Source organism: Gallinula chloropus, assembly GCF_964237585.1.
Source record: "Gallinula chloropus genome assembly, chromosome: 4".
NCBI classification, from domain to species: domain Eukaryota; kingdom Metazoa; phylum Chordata; class Aves; order Gruiformes; family Rallidae; genus Gallinula; species Gallinula chloropus.
The window spans coordinates 13,227,969-13,253,994 of record NC_140088.1 but is presented as its reverse complement, the minus strand read 5'-3'; positions in this window follow the sequence as shown (position 1 = coordinate 13,253,994).

The window sequence follows — 26,026 nt, the reverse complement described above, 5'->3', positions numbered from 1 at the left end:
AAGTTTAATTACATCTAAGCATATTTGCAGTGATTCATGATGGCTATTTACATCAAATGATTTTTAAAATATTAAATATTAAGTCCATTTAAATGTAATAACTTGTATGGCAAATTTTCATCTTTATTTCAGAGCCCTGCTATTTTAAAATTTGTCATTAGAGCTAATAAGAAATGATATTGAAACTACTCTGTACATTTAAATGAAGCATAAATCAATTATTGAAGCAAGGAATTTTTTCATCATTGTAATGATTATTGGAATAAATTTAATCTTGAGATGTTTCATAATGAAATCTGCAATAGGAAAAAAATTACATAGACTTAATTTGTATGATGTGCTGTTTAAAAAGTGTTTCTCATTGGTAACACATTTAAGGGAATACACAAAACCACAGTTTCCTACGTAATGAAATATAAAACTTAAGTCGTCATAACATAAAGGAATTCTGTATCTGATTTTTCATCAGGCAACGATATTGATAACTTTTTTTACTTCTTTCTCTATCAGGTGGTCTTCAGAAAGAACTGGAGAGAACCAAAGTGGCTACTGTCAGGTTTCTGATATGAACAGATTAAAAGTGCATAAAGCTTGGAAAATTTAGAAGTGTGAAACGTTTACACTTATCTGCATTTCATTTACCAGAAAATGAGAATACCTGTGATGTGACAGCAACAGCGTCTGGCCAGTGTATTGCTGTGAGAAGAGCCTAACGGTGGATGCAAATGAGGTTCCCAGAGACCGTCTCATTATTCCCAGTTTTTTGTAACTAGCCGGGAGGAGCTGTTTGGTCCGAAGAGTTAATGGCTGCACTTTGACAAACAATGAGGACAGGGCCAGCCCCTGACAGAAATGTCCCCAAGTGTGCTGAGCATGTTATTACGGCATCATCCCTCATCTGGTCTGCTCCGCTAATGATGCTGGCCTCATTTGCCTTTCGATGAAATGTCTGCACCTTCTTCCCCTTAGGCACAGAGTGGATTTCCCAAACTGGTCTGCAAGTCCACTACCACCTTATCCTGCAGACCTTCTCTAACACACACTTGCACCACAGTACCTCACAGGAATATGCCAGCTGCTAATGGGGTTGGTTCAGATGAAGATGAGAGTAGTAAACAGGTACTTTGTCCATTTCTGAGATAGATATATATATATTTATTCCGAGGAGCAAATATATGTATTTAAGAACCAGGCTGTTGGACCCGAATACCTGAGGTTACTACATTCCTTGGAAGCACCAAGCTGTGCTCTAGCACTTTGAATTGCACATGCTCCTGTTTCAAAGTCTGTGGCCCTTTTTCTGAAAACCCAGTATAGAATGGTTGTTTTTCTGTGAACTTACAAACTGGAATGTCATAAATATTAAAACTGTACTGACTGTGAATTACACTGTACCTATAGAGGTGACATCATTCCAAATTATCTTTCTACCCTACAATGACTTTTCCACCACAAGGACTTCCTTTGCAGAAATGAGACTGGACTCACCTTCTCCTGGTTACCAGCATGATGAACAGTGAGCATCAACATATGTTACACATAAGACAAAAGGCTTAATATCAACTTTAATAACTGGTGGGATTTTTCTTGTCCATTTTCTTCTGAAGAGAACACTATCTATAACTGTAGTTATACCCTTAATAAGACTGTCTGACTTTTTTCAAGCTGAGATTTTTTTTGAGTTTCTTTCGTTAGAGTAATATATTTGTAATTGGACATGTGTGCACATAAGAACATTAAGATATGTAAGTTTAGGATACCATGCATTTATTTAACTGTGAATCCTAAAAAACAGTCATTTATCCTCTATAAATAAAACTGTGTTGAAGAAATATGTTTCTAATGTTGCTTAGTCTTTCTTTTTTTTTTTTTGTAAATACATCGTTCTTTACTGCATTGCCAACACACTTTGTAAATAAACACATACAACTAGAGTAGAAAGACACAAAGTGCAAACGAATATCCATAGCTACCTTAGTGCTACTGTTCACAGGTATTTCACAAAAGCATAACGATGCAGAAGGGAACTGAAATCCTTTCTATGGAATTCAAATTTTATGGGGGCATTTGTCTTCTGGAAACCAACAATACATTCTTGACACAGGAAAAAACTTCTGGTTTTAGTAGGGAAGTTTTGGTTGGAGAAAATTGAGAGGAATATGCCCAGATTATGGCAGTACTAAAAATGTAAAACAAAATTTCCCTTAGCTTCTGTGGAACCAGAATTTTATCTAGCACAGTCTCGTGCTTTTCATTTTCTTCTATCTCATAAATGGAAGCAGTTTGTAATTTTAGAGTTTTAATCTTGTTTCCTTAAAAAACAATGGTGATCTCACTATCGTCTGTATAAATGTCTGCTTCTCTTAACCATCTATGGTTTTTAACTTAGTTTGACCAAATTTTAAACAAACTTGACAGATGTTGTGTAAATACTTAGCCAGGTAAAGTGCCTTGCCTGAGGGAAACCTAACATACTTATTCTTGACAGATGCAGGAAGCAGAGGATGAAGCCATTGCAAACCACTTTCGTTATTTTCCTGCTATCAGAATTAAATCTTTTTTGAAAGGTGCAGGTCTATTAGATTGAGCAGTGCTAGGGAATCATTAAGACATGATTTCTAATTAGACTGTAATAATTTGTTCCATGATGAAAGATCTTTACTTCGCATTTGTTTTCATTCATTTGGATTAAAATGCAAAAAGACCATTGGACCTAGATGACTAGTCCCATCTTTTTACTGGCATGCATTCCAAGTTTACTTAAAAAAAAGTGCGTTTGTGGATTTTCTGCCCCATGTGTCTTATTTGCTGTGTTTAAAAAAATATAAAAAAGGATCCGTTTGATTTATTCAGTTTACTCCCTACTAACACTGGACTGCTTCAGACAAGGACTATGTATTTTATTCTTTTGAACACTCTGAGCAATAGTGTCCCCATTTTTCCTCTTTATAGCACTATTAGGAAACACTGTTTTAATCTTTCTAATACTGTGTTAAAGGAAATAAAAGGCTACGTATACATAACCCTTTTAAATGCTCCTCTGTGTGCTGGTAAAATAAAACTTTACTTTTAACAGGTGCACAAGAGTCAGGGCACTGAATTCCAACAAGTATCTTCTAGCTTTGCTTTTTTATTTCTTATTTAAAGACAGAATGCTTTTTTTCCTCCCCCATGGGGAAAATGTCTTCTAGAAGGCAACAGAAAGAACCTGGAGGATAATGTTGCCAACAGCATGTCAGAGATGATTACTGCTAAAGAAAAGAGAACCTCCTGTTTTGACATTGGGCAGCCAGTAGAGGAGAGCAGAAAGAAGAGACAAAAACTTGATTACATATATAACTCAGATCCAAACTGCATAATTGTTAGCCAGTATTCTCTTCTTTGAAAGCACGCTCAAATAAAAAGAAGAAAAAAATCACTCGGCTTTCAACTACTTCTTGTCCAGTGTAACAGAGTGATATGTCGACACGGAGAATGGAAAGACAGCTACAAATGGCTAAACCAAAAACGTCTGCGGTGTATATAAGCAACTCAATCAAATGAGATGATGTTCCTGAGTCACTGTCACTGGACAAGCATTTGTTTACAGCTAAGAATTACAACCAATAGAAAGCATATTAATAAAAAGTCATAATTTACATAGTATGCCTTGAAAGACCTCCTTGGCCAAAAAGGGAAACAAAATAATTAGGAAGATGGGAAAATCCTCTATTAATTTATTAAAATCCAAAAGATAAATTAAAATGAAAATCACATTACTCTACATAAACTTGCCATGTCTATGAATTTCTCCCTGCAATTTGCCATGCAGTTACCATGGAATTCCCTCAAAAAGATTAAAGAGGGCAATTTTTCCCTTTCTACTTACCGATTTACAGTGATTTACCTTTTTATTTGCATATATCTTTTCTAACATACAGTTAACAAATTCTAAAACCAATCTTAATCACAGTGTTACAGAAAATGGGATTAATTTGCCAATACATAAACAAGTTGACAGTTGTGATACAGAAAGGTTGCATTCAATATTTTTCTCTTACCTAGCTTCTGCTACATTTACATTATAAATAGCTGCATGGCTAGATTGCCCCCAAAAAAATTCTAACTGGTCCTAATTTAAAGACAGATAAATTTGTCTTTCTTAATATGAGCTGTTTACCACTTGTTTGTGTATACTGAAGCCCTCATTTTCACATCTCCGCTACTTTGTTAGTAGCAGAGATCAACCCTAACCCCAGCTGTTTCCACCAGGACGGCCTATGAGCATGCCATGGGCAACTCCAGTCACTTAAGTGAGCAAAAGTGAGCAAATCTTTCATCTACAAATACATTTGACTTCAGGGAATGTCATTAAAAGTTCATTCATGTCCCCATCATCTCCTAATCTGTATGCTTTAGATTTTTTTCAAGGAGCATTTATAAATAATTTGCCAAATCCTTGCCACTAGATTTTAAATTTCCTCTGCTACTCTATGAAAGATATGTTTAGGACCCGTCACTGTTTGCTGTAAGGAGAAATAATCTCTGTGCAACTTTTCATGAGACAAAACAATTCCTGTGGCTATCCCACAACTTGTGCTATCTTTTCTATGAAATTTACAGAAACATAAGTATTCATACTAAAAAGAAAAATAAAGACTGATGGAAAATGTATGAATTGTAAGAGGAGAAAAAAGGGAATGTAGTCACACTAGTCGGATTTGCTGTCCTTACTCAAATAGAGAGGTCAGGGGAGTAAAGAAGAGCTTTATCTCACTAAGGAAGGTAAACCTCCAAACTGGACATCTGCATTGGTGTAACATGCAACTAGTTTATAAAGTTATGTGAACCAACCATCTCATTACTGTAAGTTGCTAAACACTTAATTTATTCACACAAAATCGAGTGTTCTATTTTACTATGTGTTAATCCTAAGGGATCAGAAAATTATTCTAATAGTGAAACATTTAAGTATTAAGTACTGTATATTTTATTGATTTACATGACAGGTGAAAATATAACTCAGTTATAAGGCTGTTAGAACAAAAGAACCTCCCACAATTTCAACCTAATATGCATTTGGGGGTGGAGAGGTTGATATTCATGCAAAGAAGAACAATTTAACCTTTGAACATTACATATTGCCCAACTTCCAGTGACTGTTTCATTGACTTATCTCTATATTTCTATTAAAACTAGAAAAGGACTGTCACTGAGTTAAGACAATAGGTAAAGCTCACACTGTAGTCAAGTGTGGACCCTTTTTTTTTTCCTCTCTCTCCTACAAGAGTAGCAGGAGCTACAGTTCACTTCATGCTTTTTGCTCCAGGAGAAAAGTGATCTAATGTACTAATTCCAGTCATTGGTACTAAACCAGGGTGCTAGCTAGTATCTTTCCATGAAAGCCGATTCTGAATCTCTTCCAAAATCAACCATTCTGTGATTCTGGGAAAGATACTTTAACTGACAGTTCCTCAAGTCTACAGCCAAAATACTAACACCAGACATCTGATCCCAAACAATGACTATGATTTCATTGCCTCCATTGGGCTCTGTATTACAGAGAGATGCACTTAGTTATGGCGGTAATGTAACTCTTAAAAAAAGTATATGCGTATACACACATATGTAACTATATATTTATATAGTTATAACTACACATATATGTAACTATTCATAACATTATATAACTCTATATAAACTATATGTTTCTAAAGAATATATATAACTTTATATAGGTATATATAACTACTAAAAATTATAACTGGATAAACTAAGTATTTATGGTAATGTAACTGTACTCTTTGTTGCTGGGGTCAGAATACTGTTCTCATAGCTTTAGCATGAAGGCAAAGTAATTTGGACAAAGACTTAATATTAGGTCATTTGTGAATAGAAGTTTGCACTGATAATGAATAAGTGTTTGTTTAAAAGGTGATATCTTGCTAAAATGTTACAATTCTTTACATGTTTTATGTCATTTATTCTAAAACATGCAAGGAATAAAATGTTTCTTATGCTGCTAACTTCAAACAGAACAAAGCGCTCAGGGTCTTTAAAACCTTTTCTTGAAGACAGTGCTGTGTTCTCTCCCTGCCCCCCAGCCCTGGCATAGGGACCCCTTCACTTTACTCTGATACCATAATGCAGTAGAAGCAGATGGCCTCGTAGTGGAAGTAACAAATCAGAAATGTACAGAGCAGGCACTGCTCATGCTTTGGTTTGTGAATAATTACAAATCAGAAACAAAATCAAATCCCTCAGTCAACAATCCAGACGCTGAAAAAATAAAGAGTGGAATTCATCGGCTGAAGGGTTTTTTTCCATACAAGCAGTTCACCCAGCTCTATTAAAGCTGCTGGAGAAATCTCTTAGAAGAAACCCATTAAGCACTTCAAGTGTGTTATTTTCGCTTTGGGCTCAGAGAGTCTTTTTCTGTGTCATTGCACTGGTCCCACTCAGATGAAATAAGCAAATACAGAAATATTGGCAGCTTTCATACTTGCTTTTTGTCCCAAGCCCAGCGGGTGAACAGCACTGAATTTCGCTGTTTGTAAGCTTTTCCAAGTGAGCCTAAAGGGTCTTGCTCATCAAGGTTGAAATATCTGGCAAATAGTAACAGCTCTAGATCACAGCTCATGCTTAGAATTGCCTGCGCCAGTTCAAAACCAGTGAATGAAGCCAGAACCTACAGCATTGACCAATCCCTCCATTTCAAATAAGAAGCTATAAAATTTGTTTCCTGAGTTTGTTCCACCAAAAGGAAAGACATAAGCATATATACATGACCTTCCAATTTACCTATGATTCCTACTGCTGGGGGTGAAAACATTTCTTTATCCAAATAGACCTAAACTGACAAATTGTGCAACTCACATGTAACCCATTGACACAGAGGTAACAGAAACCTCCTGAGTTTTGAAAGATTTCTGATTTGCATCTTATTTCTCGATACTGGAGAATCCAGAAGGTTTTGTGTTATTTCTTGTAACATACTCCTTTCAGGTCAACTGGAAAGATAACTTTTGCTACTGTTTGTTCTCTGTTTCAGAGCACGATCTAGGAGATATGAATACATGAAAATGGACTGATAACAGAAAATAGAATGAAATTCCCATTTCAGGCTCCAAAATAAGATCTCTTCCAGTCACATTTTGTCATTTTGTTTTACCTATTCATCTGTTGCTATAGAATTAGAGGTTGAATTCTGGAATAAAGGAATAGACACAGGTTCACTCAAGGCAGACTGCTTAATCACATTATCAAGGTCAGTAATGAAAGATACAAATGCACACTAGTTCTTCATTTACCTAGTCTTCATAAAATGCCTGTGCTAGTCCTAACCACTTTTACATTTGCATGTGGCCTGTGAGAGAAAAGATTCTCAGTTGTATTTATGAAAGCATTTCATTACATAAGTGTAATACTTTGTATATTTTATATAATTTGCTAATAGAGACAGTGAACTCTTGAATATTTACAGTGATATAGAGGAAAAGTATATCATTAAGTTTATTAATTATTTTCAAACCATGAAGGAAAAAAGTTCCAAGAAGCAACACTGCCACTGCTAGCTATGAGGTTCATTATATCTAGAGGAAAATTCATTCATTTTGAATATCCGAAGCTATCAGAGAGCTCAAAGACCTTGGAAGCACTTGTTTAGAACTGACTCTACTCTCTACTTTCTATTTATATTCTAATGCCTCATTTATCCCTATAAGATGCTTCATGAATTTATGGAACTTTAGGCTCTGACAAGCTTATGTCCTGAGCAGTGGTAGTAATCGTCTCAAGCTTTCTCAGAAAATGGCATGCCTGTTGCTTTGTTTACAGCAATAGTTGTTAGCAAGCCACGATGCATGCACTCAGGGGACTGGATAGTCCTGTGTACTTATAATGCAGGGGAAAAAGTGGGGCAGAGGGAAATAGATTTCTTCTTAGCCACAGATATGGTTGTTCTAACACTCAAAGTTGAAACCTTCTTTTAGAAGTTCAATGTCAAATCAAACTGGCACACTGATCTCATTTCCTGCAAAACATTTTTCTCAGATACCCAATGGTTTGATCACCAGAATTTTTTTTGAAAGTAATTAGGCATGAAGGAGCATATATCCCTCCCTGAAAGAGAATAACATCTGACGGGTTTTAAAGACCTTAGAATATGTCTTCTGAAAGGATGCCTAAGACTTAAGAAAAAAATTATTGTGAAAACCCACTGTAATAGCTGCAGCACTTCAAACAGGTACCTTGGAAGGAATGTAGAAAGATTAAATCATACACATAGCTGAAAAGCTGGACAACTTTTCAATTATAAAAGGTGATAACATCTTTGTCCAAAAAATAACACTGCCACAACTAGCAATGCTGATAGTTGTCTTGTGGAGGAACAATGAAAAGAAACCTCAGATCACTTCTGGTCAAATACCTCACTTTTTAGGCTGGCAATTTTCTGGACAGTTTATTCTTTTGGGTAAAAAGTAAACCAAACAACTCCCAGTCCCTCAGACTGAAATGTCCTAATTGTGGATATTGTCTGCTCCGATCTATTCTCAGGTGTTTACAGAAGAAATATTCAGTTTCTCCTCTGGAATGGAGAATTGCATTTCGTGTTAGCTGTGTAATACATGAGATTTCTAAATTTTATTTGTCTGCAAATTTATGTACATCTTTCTGCCATTCAGACAATATTTAAGCACAGCAAGACTTTTACCAAGTTGAAACCTTTTATTTTGGTAAAATGAATCTCTAGCTCATTGAAACTTATTCTTCTCATGTTCTATTGCAAAATATCTGCCCATAACAATGTCTGAATGACAACCATTTGTATGTCCCACTCAAAGAAGTCCAGCAGCGAATATAGTTAGAATGGAATTAATAAATACAATCAAATTTTGGCAGTTGTCCAAGTATAGCATATTATACTTGCTGCTGGTGGTGGCACACACAATGAAATGTTGGAAACAAAATTTAATATGTATAAAATATAGTGGGAAGCTACTTGCTGTTATATATCTCTTATAGTACATTATGTAAGAAGAACTTTTGAAAACCGCTGAATGAATTCTTTAAAAGACTGCTTTGGTTTTTGATAATGTGTAATAGTAAAACTAATAATAATACTTATCACATCATGGAAGGATCTTGAAGTGCTTTACAAAAGAAAATAAGTACAATTATCCCCATGTTACATGGAGAAACTGAGGTACAGACAGGGCGGTGTAATACCCCACAGTGACAAGTCAGTAGCACAAGAATACAACTTGTGCCTCTTAAGCTTTATGCCCATCTTCTCACTGAGTAACATTATCTCCATTTTTCTTTTCTAAGCAAGCCATGTGTTTTAATACATTTATTTGTCACTATGAGTGTTTGCAAAACACTCTTTGACCACTGTCCAGTCACTCACTCTTTGCTGCCCCATCCTAATCCCCATGTAATCCCTTCAACCATGACTCCCTCTTCCAACGTATCATATTCACAAGCTACTGAAAATAATATTATTGAAGCATAGACCTGTAAAAGACATCATACTGTGAATCTGCTATTACCGTGAAATCATGGTAACTTTTCACATGAAACAAAAGCTCATGATGATTCCTACAGTTAGTAGAGTGCTTTCTTACTGATAGTGTTGAATGAGAAGGACATCTGAGGTGGCACAAAGCATAGAGGGATAATTTATACAGAAGCATTGCAGAACTCTTGTAACACAATCACAGTGATTAGCTTTTTCAAAAATAATTCTAATAACCAATTTATGCAGAGAAATGCTTTGTTAACACCTCTGCAGAATGGCAAACAATTGCAATTTAATCTAAAAAGAAAGATTTTCATCCTTTTAAGATACTTCAATATACCTTTCCTGAAATGTTCAGGTAAATAACAACACTCCTGTCACTGTCAATATCATAGAGACAAATAAGAGTCATTCTGCTGTATGGTAACTAACAGATAACCCTTTTGTCTTGTGGTCTTCTGGATTCTGAATTCTAGAGAAATAATAAATAGTTTTATTGCCTAGTAGATAAATTTTCCTCTGATTCAGAAAGGAAACATTTTTGCACAATTACACAGAGTTTTAACACCACTTAGTATAGTGCTTCTTATTGTCTTCTTATTGTCTTTTCAATCAGATTCATGGCCAGAGAAATGACTAGAGCTGCCATTTCAAATCATAAAGAAGTCAGGGATATTTTAAAAGTTAGAGATGCTGAAAAATCTGTTTGTTTTTTTTCTTAAAATCTATCCCTGAGTAGTTTTTTGAACATTCAGATTGGAACAATAACATGTCAGATTTCAATTTGCAAATACCATTTCAATTCCTTTTTAAATGAAAGTTCACAAGTAAATGGTTTAACCAACAAATATATCACCTCACAAGTATAAGAGAACTTATAGCAGAACTTGTCTATAAGATAATTTGCCAATATTAGTGGCTGTCCAGAAATAAAAAACTTAGCTTATTTTATACTGAATCTAATGGCCTATTTCCCTCTTTCTAATTTAGGTCATTACAGACACCAGGTAACCACAGTATCACGCTAATTATTTAATGATCTCATATAGAAAGAGCCCTTTTTCATAGTTTTCAAAGGAAGTGCCTGGGCATCAAAGACTGACATAGGAATGTTGTAGGGATGTACCACTATATGCTTGTCCTGCTCCAGCACCCTTTACTCCACATCTAGTCTCGGACAATGTCTCATACAGGATATTAGGATGGACAGACCTTTGGTATGGTCTGGCACTGCTGCTCTTATTAGAGAACATTATAATACAGTGAGCAAATTGTTAAGCAACATCAATACTGGTCTCTCTGTTGACGATACCAAGAACTGAACAGACGAGAACTGAACTGCTAAAAGTTTGTTCTCTCTATATATGGCTTGAAACATACTGGGAGGAGAGGTAGCTAACATATGCTCTACCATTATCAACACTTTTCTTGTCCTGTGAAAAAATCAAGCTTTCAAACTGTCATTTTGCAAGAACATCAAATACATGCACTTTCACACTGAAGAGGGAAATTTCAGCAGAAGTACTTGGAATTAGTACTTTCTTTTGGGAGATTGCGTACATATACAGTAACTATAGCTTTGTAAAGCTATAAACAACTGGCATAATATAAAGTAGCAAATATTCCCAAAACAGAGGAACCAATCTAGTTTCAAACCAATTCCACATTAAAAAGACAACTAGACAAGCTGGAAATGCACGTGAAAGTCAATAATGTTAGGCTATGTCCTAATATTTAAAAAAAAGAAAAGAGAAAGCCAACAGAAAAATCAGATATAAGAGTGGAGTGCTTGCTTTTCTTCAGCCCTGCATTTGAAAATGCAGACAATTAGCGCCAACAACCCAAATGCCCTCAGCTTACACCCTGAAGTCTAAGAAAAGTTGGTTCCTACTCAACAAAGACCCTGGGTTAGAGCTACAAAAGTGTTCGGAGTTGGAGCACAAGTCCAGTGGCAATGCGGTGAGGAACATATGCAGAATCTTCTGTCATTACTCCAGGAAATGACAAGGTTTTGGCATCATAATTTAACATTGCAATGTGGTCTCAATCATTTTATATAACATTGTTTTACCATTGTCTTGACATAGTAAAGTGGTCTCCATAGACTTACATTGGCATAATTTTGCCATCGTCTTGACACTGTAATACGGTCTCTATAGACTTGAATTGAATTTTTGTCGTTGCCTTGAAATTGTAATGTCCTCTTCCCAGGCTTGTCTTCATAAGCACATCCTCACCATATGCTTGTATTTTCTCATCCTCATTCTGAAACCGCTGGACACTTTTATTTCTTATTAAATTTTGTCAGACACACTCTTTGAAAGCTAATCCTTTCATGTAATCAGTGACTATTTTAAAACTCCTGCCTATCCCTTTTTTACAGGATTTGAAAGAACTCGTCAAATCAGAAGTTATTCCAAGAAAATCCGAACACTGGTAAAATGATGAAAGAATGAAAACACACTAAGAATATGTATCTATTGTGGTCAATGCTACCTGGCTTTCATGAGCATCTTAGGTTAGGCCAGATGACAATGGTTTTGGTTCTGCATTCTCTACTCTGTAGGACTGCTTAGAACTCTTGTAAAATGGCATAGATTCATTGTCTTTAGTATGCTTCATGAAAACATTAAATCTTTGCAGCTCAAAATCACTTCAATCCTCTGTTTAATATGAATGACTCACAAAGCATTTTTTGTCTTACGTTGGATAAACCTGTCCAGGAGTACTGCTACCTGCTACTATTGGTCCCTCTTCTTGATAAAAATATACCAAACACAAATATCCCTTCAGCTTCGTTTCCTCTTTAAAGAAGCACAAATTGAAAGTATTTTCCTTCCTTCATGAAGATGACAGCAACATTTCACATGTAAATACTTGCTGATTTTTTCCTCACTGTAACAAATGCCATCAGAGACTTGTTTCTTATAGTATCAAACATACAGTAAAATAATACTTCAAAGAAGAACCAGGACTCAACATCTGCGAATAATTACAGGTAAGTGACGCTTACTACTAATTGGAAAATGCTTTGCTTCTTTGGCTTATATAAGTTACGGTTTCTAAAGGACCTTGGCATTTTCTTTACACTGCATATATTACATAGATTTATATATCAGGCAGTCCAGAGAAACATACTCGTAATCAGTTAGTCAGCTAGCCTGTTAGTCAATATACTGGTATGCACCTCTTCTTCACTGTGCCCTGAAACCTGTCCCTACAGAAATGCAGGGAGCTTTTCACTGGATTCCAGATGAAACAAGCATCTTTTTAACATGGTAAAGTATAACATTTTTAGGAACATTAAGCTTCGCATAATATTTATACAATGTTTTCCTTTAAATATGCAGGTGAAATTGCTCTTGCTTTACTACTAACAAATTGCAGGCATAGAAGAAGAGTGAAGTTAATTTTAATGATGTATGAAAATATTAATGTCATCAGAAATAAAGAAACTATGCCTGAAGATTTGGAATGCAGAAATAATACAACAGGATATTGAAATTCACAAGTTGATAGTGCATCTTAATTAGAATTGAAAAGTAGTAAGCTGGCACTCTAATGCTGCAGAGGGTGAAATTCAGATACCTAAACATAGAGACGTAGGGTCAGTCAGAGATGCTTGGGTGCCCTGCCTGTCCTACACACTCTGGAAGGGTGCAGACTTCCTGCAGGTCTTACCTTCCATCTGTCAGCTCTTGCAGTTGCCTTGCAATATCCCAGGGAACTTCTAATGGCCCCGATACCTGTGTTTCTGCATCTAAATCACATCCTGGAATCTAAATTAAATTTAGAACTTATTTGGGCTTTCACTGACTTATGTCAGTGAAGTGAAAACAGCAGGAGTAATGTTAATGGGCTTTTGATAACACGTAAATGCTGCTTATGGCAAGCACAGTTTATGCAATTTGCCTACTAAGGGTGGTGCAAGGTTTTTTAACAGAACTTCAAAATAAAGGTTAATAAAAGAAAATAGTTGGAAGTGATAAAAGAGAATGCATGCCAGAACTTACAGAAAAAGCAGTCAGGACAACTTTAATAATAATTTTCATAGTTTTTTACAAACCTCAATGGTACAGCAATAATCTGACCTAAAAACTGTTTTTTCTCTCAGAATTTAACATTCGCTTTCCTTTGTATCAAAATAATATTTGTCATAATGAGATGCAAAGTAACTGAATGCTATGTAACACAACATGACACAATGCAGTTAACAAAATACATTCAAAGAACAACACTCTTATTCTCAAATCAGATAGCCACCGTCATTTCAGAGAACAGGTATCTAATTATAAGTATGTGTGTGGACTCACGCAGAGCAGACAATGAGATGTCTTGGCTACTTGCAAACCAGCAGATACTGTGGTTCACTGCGTATCCGGATTATTTGAGGGCAGTTTGTCACATCTCTAGATATCTCTTTAATGAGTTCTTTTTGCATTTACCAAGCTCTGTGATTGTTGTTTTGTAAAAATTCTATTTGTTCAATTCTAGTCTGATATTGTTGAGTTTTTTCCAAGCAAAATTAGCTAGCTTTTGGGGAAAAATACATATATATAAATTTAGCATTGCAAAGATTTTCTATGGACAAATTAGACCAATAGCAGTAAATTTACGGTGTTGAATTGATACATCATAACAAGAAAGATGACCGGAATTATCCACTTAGTTCAAGTAGTGGCAAAATAGGACACCAGAGAGAAATTTATGGTAGTTTCTACAATACCTATTATCCTATTTAGACCCTGATCCTATAATTGGGTTTGCCCAAGTGGATCTGATTGCAGGACAAGGGCTATATATCGTATGCTCTTCAGGGTACAGGCAATTGGGATTCTTTCTGCTGTTTGGGGTTTTTTTTTTGCCTTATAGGTGAGGCCTAGAACAAAGTAGATCCTAGCACAACAAAAGATACAATATTGAAATAAGTCAATAAAAAGATTTTCCTCTTTGCATTGTGTAATGAAGGCCTGTAGATATTGCATCAGCATGGACTTCAACAATAAGGAGACGTTGACAGATGCACAGTGTATCCAAAGCATTTGGGACTTTATTTCAAGAAATACAGAGTAGAAATACAGAGAGGGATTCTTGCCTTCTTAATAATAACTACAGTTTAATACTGATTTATCAAGGCATCTCTCTGAAATTTCAACAGAGGCAGACCGAAATCTCTGACTGTAAATAGTAATATTTAATAGCTCACACTTCTAAAAGACTTTTCAACCAAGGATGTTAAACTGCTTTACAAATATTAATTAAGGCTTAATTAAGCAATAAATCAACTGTGTCATATTACTTTATAATTATAATTTATATTTCTCCCAGTGTGTGGTAGGCAATTTACAGATATATGAATGAATCTTGTCCTGAAATGTAGAAATTTAGATAATGTGGTCTTTCCTTGTTAATCATGACCCACAAGTAGCAAATATTTCTCTCTTGTCTTCATCTTCTAACCCTGTACTGTCATCATCATAAATTGAGAGCAAGCATCTAGGTACTTCTGAGTGGTCCAAGGCCTGATCCTTGAAGATTTTTGTGGTGGGTTCCTTTCAAACAGGAAAAAGCCACGATTTTTGTGGTGGGTTCCTTTCAAACAGGAAAAAGCCACAGGTATTTTCAGGATTTCATCTTTCTCTCTCTTCTCGTTTATGTCTTGTATGGAGGTCTGAAGCTAGAGTGGGTAGCAGTGTTTGTGACTATACAGTCCAGGCTGTTATATCTTGTCTGGCATCTCTTTGTTCCATGAAACCTGGGGAAACATGACCTAGGTAATGTTCTACACCACAGGCATAACGTAAAAAAGGTTCAAAGACATATGCACCATATTGCAATGCGAGTGGCTCTGTCCAACAACATATCTACCATTCCAGCAATGTAAACAATTTGTGTCTGCAAAGATCTACCAATCTAATGTAACACCACTGTGGAAATAACTACACTTTCCAAAGGAATGCCCTTCCATATCTTTCCTCTTTAGAAGTCACTGAGAAATATTTCTGGATTTGTTTTTGTAAACCAGTGAGCCTACGGTACAAAGTTAGAGAAAAACATTGCTCAGATGCTACTGATTTTTTCTACAATTGATTAAATAATACAAATCAGAGTGCACTCGCATGAATACACTACCTGGGATTGCAGAACAGGAATTAGTTTTATGTAACATTCACACCGAATAATTCATTTCCATTAACAGGTGGTATTTTTTGAAGAGTAATTTTTTTCTTCCTAATCTACATAAGCACTGAGTGACTCAAAGTGACTGCTCAGTGTCCTAGAAATGCACAGTTCACAGTGCACATGTCCAGAGGTGCAACACATTAGTGGGGTCACAGCCGCATTGATAACACAGCAGTTGTGCTTCTGTGCATGCCTGAAAAGTGCCTCCCACTAGTGAAGGTTGATAGGTCTATTTCTCATTATTTGTTTGGGTGGGATCACAACTGTTCTTGAGACACTTCTAATCCAATAAAAGAGGTCCTCTCTGAGCTGTGAAGACTAGCTTAACAGAGACAGAATTTAAGTGGGACCAGGAAGAAGGGTTTACTTCCTCTGCTGGCTGAGCTTTTTACAATCCTTAGCCTCCTTTTTGCTTAATATTTATCAAATATTAAGCTTTTGTTTTTATTTATCTAATTTAATTATTTATAAAATATTAAGCTTTTGCTTAACATTTATCAAAGCACAGCCCTACAAGACACTGCCAAGATGTCATGAAAATAGAATCCATTTGTGATTGTGAAGCTTTCCCCTATTACCATAGTGTTGAAGGTCACACAAGTGGAACAAATTAAAAGGCCATTTCTTCTAATCAGTATGCATCTTTACCATTTGCTTTTAACAGGTTTTTTTTTCCTTTAAACAAAAAAATTAACTGGTATGTTTACCATTTTACTTAAGTGTAATGTAAAAAACCTTGGTATTTTAAGAGGAGTTAATTATATTTCGTGGAATAGATTTGGATGTGGTCAAGTCGCAATCTGCTAAAGCTTTCTTCAATTTTGAACAATTCTGAAAGCACATGAATAAATAAAATAAATTAAAAACCACAGTGACTGAATATGCACTAGAACTTGTAATGATACCAGTCTGCCAATAAAGAGAGTCTGAATTTGTCACTTGATTGTATTTTGAAACTTTAGGCTCTAATCTCTTATTAAAATAATAAAGAGCATACACAGTTTTTCGCAACGTTCTTAGGAGTGAACCTCCTGGATATTTACAACCCTTGATGCTAGTGCTGGGAGATTTGCATGCACATTTGAAGAAAGTAACAGATTGATTTTAATGGATGTGAATAGAATCCTGAGGAAGCAGAAATGGAGGCATCTTTACTTGTGGTCATAGGAGGAAAAAATAAAAATAGAAAAAATGGTTAAAAAACTAAATTCATATTCTATTTCAAAGCTAAAAATTTCCTGAAAAATATTTGACTCCATCTGATGGATGATACATGCGATATAGGTCATTTGCTACTACGTATGATATCCCTACAAACTTCCTTAGGCACTCTTCTTCCTCCTCTTTTTATAGAGAGTAAAATACTGCAGGGATCAAGACATGAAACAGAGGATTTGAGACAATGCACTTGAAATTCTGTGGCTTACATTTTTTAGAGAGAAAGATGATTAACTGAATTAACAGCGAACGTTCAAGATTTCTGGGGGAATTCATGCATACATAATTTTATATGTAATACATTATTTTTATTTTTGCTCCAAAGAGGTAATTATTGCTGCTAAAATATTCCTGCTCAGTTACCAAGATATTATGATGGGCTTTGAAAAACTGAAGGTAAAAGGCTGAAAGTCTATCATGAATGTCAGGACATGGAGAAGATTCCCTAGCAGTTTAACTGCCTTGATAAAATTAGGTTGTATTTCTTCATGTCTGTATACAGGCTGTTAGTGCTCACGGATATATAATTTGGCAACCTAACCTGCAGAAAATGGAGAAGATACAATTAAAGTCTAAAATAAGATTTTTCTAATTGTTTCAGCTGTATCTGTGAAGCAGCCCTTAGTGTCAGTTGTAGCTAAAGATAAACAGGTCAGAAACAGGCTTTTTGTTTTAAATATGTCAAAAGTTCTAGATAATGGCAAAGTAAAATGGACATGTGCTTGTACAAAAGCTGATCTCATATAAACAGTGAAATATGAAGGAAAAGATAGAAAACAGTTTTTTACTTATTTCTAAAAGAAGTAAGCAATTGTCACCATTAAAAGACTTATCAGTCACAGATATACAAAAGCAAAAACATTTTAAATATTCAAAATTTATGCCAAATTTATGCTTGAAGACATATTTCTTCTGAATGTTTTTTGTTTCATTCCAATCTTTGAAGGCTTCAGCAAAGTTATCACACAAAACATTATTCTTCCTAGAAGCTCCCTATTTATTACTGTATCTGCTCTTTATCTTTTTACACTGTAGTAGCCACTGTACGTCAGCAGCTTTTCTGGCACTGCATTGTCTAGAACTGCTAAGGACGATGTCTGTTCACTAAGAAACTGTCTAGCACATTATTTTGATATGCTCCATAAGTTAGCAGATCAATAGTTTAAAAAAAAATCTTTCCTTTCTGATATTGTATGTCCTTTGTTGCTTCAACCATTAACATTTGTGAGCTGCCGTCAGTAATTTCTTTAATGAGATTGTTGTGGTTTTCTTTTGGAAATGTAACTGTCAGGCATTTTACATTTGTCCCTACTAATAATTCCCCAGGCCTTTATTAAAGAGATTTACAGATTTCTTAAATCCACAGTCCTGCATCACTCAGATACACAGTTCTAATAAAATGATAAATTAGATTTTATTCTTTGCCTTATCCTTACAAATGAACAAATTAAAAAAATGTTTACTGAACAGTCTGGCAGAAGGTAACAAATTACACGTTACTCTTCTCCAGTCCTTTTGATAGAAGCAATACAGACACACATGAAGTGATGTACAATGCTACTTTTTTAAACACATTTTTTAAGTCAAATTGAAAACTTCAGGAGAGAAAAGGAAACATTGACTGCAAACATGATTTTTATCTGAGACATGAGGATAGATGCTAATAATAATTTCTTGCAGCTATTTTGGGGGGAGGTTGTTGTGGTTTAGTTGGGGTTTTTTTCTTTTTCTTTAAGAAAAGGTGCTAAATTGTTAATGGTTATTTTGCACAGTGCTTGCTTTCAGTTCATTTTAACAGATAGAGTCAAGATAATGAGCTGAAGATCAGTACTGCTAAAATATTATAAGAGATCTAAAACTCCAGCCGTAAAATAATGAAGAGAAATTTTAAGCCACTTCAGAGTATTACAGAGAATAGCAAACATGGAGACCTGGATGATTTTTAACTCTCCATGCCTTCCTTTCTACCTGAGTCCTTTCTACTTTCTCTCCATAATGCCATGTTGGAGTACATCCTGCTTAGCCTCCAATCAACATTTCAAGCACTGGGATCATGTTTGATATTGTCAGATGGCCTGGAAAATTAAAAACCCAATTAAAGGCTCAGCACGCGGGTCAGCTCTTCTGCATATCAAAAGGCCTCCTCTGGCTATTCTGCTCAAATTGTATCTGTTAACAGCTCACTTTGCAGAGAGTGAAATAGCGCAGCGTTTATGAGTAATAAGTACCTTCCAGCTGATACATTTCAAACACAAACCACTTTCATGGCCCCGGCAAAAAGTACAAGTCATAATCAAATTGTCAATTTTTTCCTGCGAGATGCATAGATCCATTGTAACTGTGATTGTTAAAGAAGGAAATGCATTTTATTCACACGTTGGGAAAAAAAGATGCACATTTTCCCTACAATTAAAGATTTTTTGTCACTTTTTTACATTGCCTTTCCTTTACATTTCTAAATAGTTACTATAATTGATTTTCGGGTTGCATTCAATTTTTTTTTTATTTTTTTATTTTTTTTTGTAGGAGAATCATTTATAGTTTTTATGTAGTGGAAGAAATGGTTGAAGTGAATAGCATTTTTGTTTAGCTGGGGTATTAATGTTCACCCAAATGTTTATAATGTGAATGTGCAAAGCACTAAAAGCTTTCGAGCTAAATGCAAATTAGAGCACTCAAATGACATTTTTAGAAGGAGTTTTCATCTGTCAATGTGGCATAATATTAAGTCAAACTAAAGTCACTACTTCAGCTACTGGCCATTTGAAAAAAATTCATAAGATACTGGGGTTGACAGAAAAGAAAACAAACTACATAAATATTTTTCAACATATTATATTAACCAAGCAGCTGCTACAGGATTTCACAAGAAGTTAGCATATAATGTCTCCCTTTAGAATATATTTTGAGTGTATGCAATGTCAAAAATCTAAATCCCTGGGTTTTGCATAATGCATTAAGGTCCACATCTGAGACTAGAAAGATTTTTCAAAGCAATGTCATGTGATGAAATAACACATGCTTTATGCGGGGGAAAAAAAAAAATCAAGGAATATTATGAGTTAGGAAAAAATGCAAACAGATTAATATACTAAAGTGTTAATCCGTGTAATGTAAATGCATTAATCACCGTTACCCTAATTGGATTTTTTTTTAAATCATTTACTTACACCAAACACTTAGATTTTTCTGGGTTTTTTTAAACAAAAGGCCAACTGTTAATCATAAGAAACTGTCAAGTGACATTAAAGATTAGAAATACACAAAAGCAAAAAGAATGTGCCACTTATGGCTGAAAGTCCATCTTTCAGCCACCCCCATGGAGCAGAGATGCTGATCTGCAGAGGCGATATGCAGTGTCTTGGACTGTGCCAATACACCAGCAGCACGGAAGGCTATCTTTACTGGAGTTTTCATACACACTCCCAGTTTGTGTGCTGGTACGGGGATGGGTTAGCCCTTTAGGAGCAATTAGTTGCAACTCATGCTCACAAGTCAACCCTCCACCCCCTCCTCACCTAGCTTTGTGGCTGCGTGACCAAGCTGGAAGAAACCACTGAAAGGGGAACACAAGTTTCAGCCATCGATCCTGCAGCATTGTAGCATATCTTCATACAATTTGCATGTCTTTTAGTTATTTTCAGGGTATGTTTTTCTGGATGAAGCCAGTAGCCTGCATTTCTGGGGACCTGTCCCTAGCAGAGGCCAACATGGCTGCTGGCAGGCCCGGGGACACTAGTGGGCGCCATCATAATGACTTCAGATCTGCCACAATGTCTTCTTGTTAAGGAACAACACGTTGCATATTAATAGACGACTTAAAATAATTGCATGCTTTAATATTTTCTAAAGAACGGTTACTTGTCTTCTGAAAGTTTTATACTTCTTATAGAAAAGAAAGCAAGTGCTTTTTCAGAGAAACAATGTATAATAATATGTCAGTAAAGATTGAGCAATTTTGAGTAGTGATGGGTGAAAAGGACATTATGTTCTTTTTTCTTGTCATGGTCGGTATTTTTCTGTCAGTTGGCAAAGGCTGCACTCAGCAAGAAGAAGCTAAAGACCTGCATTGAGAGACGTGAGGGTGACAGCTAACCTGACAGGTCAGAAGATGACTGCAGAATTAGCCTTACTTTAATTCTCACTAAAATTCACAGCTCCTGACGAGGAAATGGGAAAAAGAAAATTCCTTACACATTTTCTTTTCATTTCATGTGCAGATTATACATATTCTGCTTCCATTAACAAGAAAGAGATTGTGCTTTATGCAGCTCTATATTTAAGGGCAAAAGACCAAGCAGATGACAAGAGTGACCCTTCTCTTGTCTTATGATCACTGCCAGTTTGACATGACACTAATTAGACTGCCTTAATCTAAACCCAGTTAGTTCTGCATGCTTGCAGCAAAACCATTGTAAACCCGAACATAAATTGCCTTGGGCCTTTGTCTTCCTAAGATACATACATACACATATACACACGCTCTCTTTCATAATCCAGTCCTGATAGTCTTAATATATGAGACTACTGCATACATTACTCTTAATTTTCAATTTTACAATTACCTTCCATTCCTGTTGTAGAATATTATACGGTGCATGCGCCAGCAGAGTCAGAGCAGCTGTACGGAGATTGTTTCATAGTTCATAAAAAAATGCATGCTGTATGCAATCTGAAATAGCCTGTGGTTGGTAAGCCTAGACACAGTTTACATTTGCCTTTAATGGTGATATATGGTTGCAGAACTATGTAGTGAAATGTACACAAACTAAGCTAATTTAAAAGCAAATCTTCTTTTTGTAAAATAAGTCTACATGCAAATTAATTAAAAATTTTATCACTACTAGTAAAAAAAAAAACCTAAAAATTGTCTGTTTAGAAAATTCAAGAGATAAAAATGTTATTAAAATATAACTATGGTACTGAGTAAAAAAAAACTGATTTGGACTACAAAACAGTGTTAAAAATGGTAGTTAACAGATCCTCAAGTAACATCTGAACATTTCCCATTCAACTTTATCTGTTATAACAGCTGATATGTTGCAGAAATAGGCTTACTTTTAGTTAAGTGAATTGCAAATAAAACAATTAAAAGGCATAAAATTCCTTTAAAAATGAAAATAAATTTACTTTATGTTGTGCTGGTATTATTTGTACCATTCTTTCTTTATGCTCAGTTCTGTAGTATTTGACTGATTCTGGAGTTGCTGGGGTTCCTTTTCAAACAATGAAATTAAAAGTTTAATGAATGAAGGCTTTCAAAATGAGATCTTTGCACTTAAAAACAAATGAACAACTAAGGCATAAATTTAATTATTCATACTAGTTGAAGAGTTGATTTAAACCATCATCATCATCACCCACTGTATGATCCAGAACAGGATTTAAATAAAAAAAAGTATTCGTGTGTTTTCAGTTGTGCATTGCTACCTGAAATAGGGGTGGGGTTTTTTCCCCTCTCTTTTTCAGGTTTGCATAGCAACTAAGCCAAAGAATGGAAAAATCACCACTAAAGGTAGTCAAGAAGTTGTATTAATGGATATTAAGGTGTTATAATTCACGCTGAAACAATATTCTACCAACTTTTACTTTGTAATTTAACTTAAAAAACAAGCACAAGTAGTATATAACATTACCATGAATGGGACCCTTAGGCTTATTCAGCTGAGCATGTTTAGCTTGCCAAGTTTAAATATTTTCAGAACTGATCCAGGGACTGAGAAGCCTTCATCACAGCACAGCATTTAAAATGATGGATGTGATACATATTTAATAGAATAAAATGGCCATTTATATGCTTGTACTAGGCACAAGGGAAATCCTTGTAAGAAAGAGTTCAAAAATCAAAAGGGGCCTATTCTCTCATTGCTGTGTAAGGAATTTAGGTACCTAGCTCCCATTACTGCTGGTGAGTGTTATGAGCCCAGGTCTTCCATGCATCAGTGGGACAATACATATTTAAGGGTCCAGGTCAGCAGAACAGACACGTTGAGCTGCAAGAAATTCCACAGGTTTCCCCTGTGCGGCTGAATGATGGGGGAGAACCACAGTCCAGAGCTATCACTCATGGCTTCAGCCAAGCAAGCCTTCTCAGACTGCATCTGTGCCATCCATTCCCCAGTCATACAGAAAATTCAGGCGGAGCAATCATCCCACAGAGCTCTCAAGAATGCCGCCTGACTTCAGCTATGCCCAGCTGGGCACCAAGATTTCCAAGCAGCTAACAACCCTATTGTATGGCCAGGCTGTCTTTTATCACCTCAATGGCACTTAAAGGAAGTGTGGAAGAAGGGGGGTGTGGAAAAGTGAACCCAAGTTAATTAACTGCAGCTTTCCGAACAAATGCATGCAGCAAAAAAAAAAATAGGAAAACTAAAGCAAACGAACAGAAGCTCTGTAAGAAAACAAGATCAGGTTAGACAGAACCAGGGAAAGAGCAGTAAGAACACACTATGTGCTCACTGAATACATCTGCAGTATTGACAAGAGTGGTTGGTTTGGTCCATCACAAAGATGGCCAGTTGAAACTGCGCAGTTGTTATTCAGCCTTTTCATTTTACAATTAAACATGCCAATTTGAGCCACTAACAACCCTCTGGAATGTGGACCTCAGTACCCTTGGGAAGAAGTCTGTAGGATGTTCTTATGCCATTTCTCCCCCCGTCTCGCCTTTTTTTTTTTTTTTTTTTTTTTATTTTTATTTCAGGGATACACTGAAAGCCCGTTTTCACAAACAGGAGTCTCTGCTGAGTTTTGATGGCTTTTGATCAGGCACTAGCCCTTCAGCACTGCCGGCCACTGTGGCAAAATTGACCACAGCAGCATTAAATTATTCTGACTCATATTGCTGGCTGTGCAACTAAGATCCATAACATCTGAAGACATTTCTAAGATGATTTCATGGCACAGCAGAGAAGGACACCTGAGCCCAACTTCTTTATAGCTACTCATAATATATGGAAATCCATTAAAATCTGACCAACACACTAGTTTTTTATTTGCATGTCTGATTAGAAGGCTGTGTTACAGAATCGTCTGTTTTAATTGTTACTGTCACATGTCCTGGCTTAATAGCCGAAGTACTACAGAGAATATTGTAACTTTGAGCTCCTGTTCAATGGCTGTTAATAGCACTCATCAGGGATGAAAGACTAAAAATAAAACTAAAACTGTTTGTTGACAGGAAGAATAAATCTCATAAGACCTTTAATCTATATGCATTATGTTGAGTCACAAATGATTCACAGACAAAAAAGCAGCTACTCATTTTAGAAAATTAAGAAAACCATTACATGTATTGGAACTTATTTAACTATCCTAAATTCCACTTAATAGCATGAGCTGCTGGCTCTGCAAAATTCTGGAAATGCACCCTGCCGTTTGTACTAATTGGTAGGAAATGCAGGCCCATGTCAAAGACAACTAATTGTCTGATGAAAATAGCTTATTTCTGACATCAGTACATACCACACCCCTATATCACATGAGGAGGGTTTCAAAAAGGTGTTATATATTGTCATGGTAATTATAATTGGGTTATATGTATCCAAGGTACAGAACCCATACAAGGTGACGGTATAAAAGAGGGTCTTATATAAATGAGACTGTAGGGCATTTAACTAAACAATTGCATGCAGAATAAAGAGCTTACATAAAAGTGTGTATTATGCAGATGTTAGAAACCTGTGTCTCTGAGAAGACACTATTTTGACCATAATGCATTCTGTCATGTGAGATAAAATGCAGAGAACATTTACATTTCTCCCACTCACTGAGCTTCTACCACACGGCTTGCATTTTTCTCACATCAATAGACATCTTTTTAAACATTATATTCATGTCTGTCTCTCTTGATGGCAAATAAAATTCAATAAATAAAATACTTTATGATAACTATGTTAGATTTAAGAAGCAGTTGTGATAAAATACGCGGGTTTTCAAAAATGATTTGTTAAAAACAAATAAATTTAACAAGACATGTACACAAGCTCAAAATATATTAATATATTGTAGATGATGCACAATAACATAATGACCCAAAAGAGCATTTGCACAGTTTTTCACACAGCTTAACTTACCGCTAAGTAAGACAAATAATCAACAGAACTTGGACCCACTGCCTCTGTAGATCAGATCAACACACAACTGCTGCAACAGCCTGGCTTGCCAGGGCATCTCAAACCAGCTTCAGTTACAGACAGCTCCTGTGTAGCAGGGCACATGTTCACTGCAAAACCACCACCAAGTCTAGTGTCACGTAGACTGTGGTTATAGATCACTAAATATTTCCACCAATGTTATAACGCATTGAACCCTCTTCTGCATTCTCCCAGCCAAACTGGTGTGCCTCGCTAGCCAATAATTTGTGATAAAATATAATTAGTGAGTACAATTTAAATGTCCTACTGTGCTCCTGGTAATCATCTCGTTTTAGGTAATTCAAAATGGCATCTTAGAGTTAAACAAATGGAAGATTTACTGCAAATCACCATTTCCTGAGTTTCTTTTTAAGTTTTTGCCTCTATCATTTTTGCAAGATGTCTATTTCTCAAATGGTATTCCTAGCTTTCATTTATTTTTGCTTTTAAAAGAGTAAAGCATATGAAAAGGGAAGAATTTTCCTGTATCACTTAATTACTTTTATTTGCTTTTCTACTTATTAGTTTCCTACATTTTTTTGTAGTAACTACTTACTTTACTTATGGAACTACCAAGGAAGTCAAACAGATAATGTGCCCTTTGGGGTTTTCAGAAGTGCAGAATGAGAAACAGCCCAACATTGATTCAAAAAGCTTAGAATATAGACAAGACAAAAGAGGATGATGATGATGATGATTATTACTATTATTATTATTACTAACTTTTAAATAGTGAAAACTAGAGAATTAAAGGAGTAGGCTATTTCCAAAATGTCCCACAGATGAATAAAGTGAACCCAGACCTTTCAATTCTCAGCCCAATGACTAAACCACATCAGCCTTCCTGTAATTTTGAGGATATGGATCCTACTCCCCAAAACTTGAGGCTCAAACATGCTGTTTCATCTCCACATGCTTTAATCATGAGGAATAGGCTGCATACAAAGACCAAAACAATTGATGTAGGGCAGCAATCTACATTTAGGTT